The following is a 2,499-nucleotide window of genomic DNA, read 5'->3' on the forward strand; positions in this document are numbered from 1 at the left end:
AGCATATGGGGATTTAACCTACGTTGCATCTCACGTGAGGCTTTAGTCCCCTCCTCCAAATGAATACGATGCATGCATATGGAGGGGCTAATCCCTTTTAAGGCATCAAGAGTCCACCCCAATGCCTCTTTGTGTGCTTGTAAAACTTCAGTCAATTGTTCCTCCTGCTCAGTACTCAAATAAAAGGAAATAATGACTGGTAATGAGTTCATGGGTCCCAAGAACGCATACTTCAATGTGGGAGGGAGTGGCTTAAGGTCTAGCTTGGAAGTTTCAAGAGGTTTGTCCAAGTCAAGAGGAAGATCCTGTGGATGTTCAGTTGTGATAACCTCATAAGCTTCCTCCAACAGAGGTACAGAATCGAGTAAAGAATTAACCTCTCGAAAATATGTTTCCTCATCAAAATAGTCCATGTCTAAAGATGTTATGCAAGACTCAAAAGATTCAAGAGTGGATTCGTTATCAAGCATAACAGTTTCTATATTAAATGCAGGACTCAGATCATCAGACTCAAGTGGGTGGTGCCCGACATTAAATACATTCAATGAGATCTTAAAATTTCCAAAAGACAACTCCAACTGACCACTTTTACAATGAATGATAGCATTAGATGTGGCTAATAAGGGACGTCCTAGGATGACAGGAATTTGGTTGGTCACATCGACTACTGGTTCTGTATCAAGAACAATGAAATCAATCGGGAACAGAAATTTGTCCACTTTTATCAAAACATCTTCAACTATTCCTCATGGTATCTTGACAGAACGGTCAGCTAGTTGAAGTGTGATGGGAGTAGGCTTCAATTCCCCCAAACCTAATTGCTGGTACACAAAGAAAGGAAGCAAATTCACACTTGCCCCTAAGTCAAGAAGAGCTCTCTGGATGGTATGTTCACCAATGACACATGAAATTGTGGGACATCCAGGATCTTTAACTTTAGGAGGAGTGTTATGCTTCAGAATTGAGCTTACATTCTCAGTAAGAAAGACCTTTTTGTTAACATGTTGTTTTCTCTTCTGTGTACAAAGGTCTTTCAAAAATCGTGCATAGGCAGGCACTTGCCTAATAGCATCAAGAAGTGGAATGTTAATGTGAACCTTACTAAACAGTTCCAACGTTTCATGCATGCTATCTCCTTTCCTAGGTGGGCCCGATAACCTCTGCGGATAAGGAGCTAATGGGACTTGGTTAGGGATCTGCTTGGCTGTTGGTGGAGAACTTGGAGGTTCTTCACTCAATGATGTGTCCCCATTGTCATCCTTTGACTCCTTAGACTTAGTGGTCCCTACCCCATTGTTCAACTCACGACCACTCCTAAGGGTGGTTATGGCTTTGGCTTGCTCATGGTGGGGTTTGGAACTCAACTCACTCTCATGTGTGCTTTTGGGGTTAGGAATGGTTTGACTCGGGAGTCTATTTTGTGCTTGTTCACTCATGTGGCTGCCCAACTGACTCACTTGCATTTCAAGTTTAGCAATGGAGGACTGTGTATTCTGCATGAATAATTGAAGTGTATCCTCAAGTGAAGGTTTTTGTGGAATCAATGGTTGTTGAGTGAAGTGTGGGCGCGGAGCTTGGGATTGAGTAAACCCTGGAGGACCCCCAACCTGTGGGCCCTTGGACCATGAGAAATTTGGGTGCCTAGCCCAACCCGGATTATATGTTTCTGAAAAAGGATCGTTCCGGTTTGGTCTATGAAAATTCTGGACTGCATTCAAGTCCTCAATGAGCTCTGGGTAGGATGAACTAGATGGACACATTTGTGTGGGATGAGATGAACCAGAGCATATGGCACAGACAGTAGATGGGTTAGGAGCAGGTGAACTCTTGGACACCATAAGGGCATCACTTTTTCTAGTCAACCCTTCAATCTTGGCCATGAGCATAGGTGTTTCACTAACCTCATAGAGACCCCCTCTTTTGGCTTCGTGGGATCTCCCATCAACATTAAATGACGAACCCCATTGCTGAGATTGATCACTCAACGTTTCAAAAAAATCCCACGTCTCACTAGCACTCCTACCCATCAAACTCCCACCACTCGTTGCATCTACCATGGATCTAACCTGGGGTGTAAGACCTTGATAAAAGTATTGCACTAAATGCCATTTCTCAAACCCATGATGCGGACACCTACGGATCAAATCCTTCCATTTCTCCCAAGCCTCATAAAAGTGTTCACCCTCTTGTTGCATAAAGTTGGAGATTTCTCTCCTGAGGGCTGTAGTTCTCTGAATGGGAAAGTACTTGGACAAAAATTTCGTGACTAATGTGTCCCATGAAGTAATGCTGCCCACCTCTAAGGAATCAAGACTTGGCCTTATCCTTAAGTGAAAATGGAAAAAGTCTTAACCAGATAGAGTCATCTGAGAAATTCTGGAATTTTAAAGTTGCACAAATATCTAAGAATTCCTTGATGTGGTAATATGGGTCCTCCTTCTCCAACCCATAGAATGTAGGGAGGAGTTGGATCACACCCGGTTTCAACTCATAACTGGC

At 43.1% G+C, this 2,499-nt stretch overlaps 1 non-coding gene across 1 annotated transcript; it reads left to right on the top strand.

Annotated features, from left to right (window-relative positions):
- The first annotated feature begins 2,115 nt into the window (after positions 1–2,115).
- On the top strand, positions 2,116–2,222 carry LOC137966798 (small nucleolar RNA R71). The gene has a single exon (XR_011116288.1). It is a non-coding gene; the product is annotated as a small nucleolar RNA R71 (small nucleolar RNA).
- The last annotated feature ends 277 nt before the right edge of the window (positions 2,223–2,499 follow it).

The sequence above is a fragment of the Aristolochia californica genome, unplaced genomic scaffold, assembly GCF_029961685.1.
Source record: "Aristolochia californica isolate CCGP_79_NKW_82.1479 unplaced genomic scaffold, dmAriCali1.0.hap1 SCAF_5, whole genome shotgun sequence".
Classification (NCBI taxonomy): domain Eukaryota; kingdom Viridiplantae; phylum Streptophyta; class Magnoliopsida; order Piperales; family Aristolochiaceae; genus Aristolochia; species Aristolochia californica.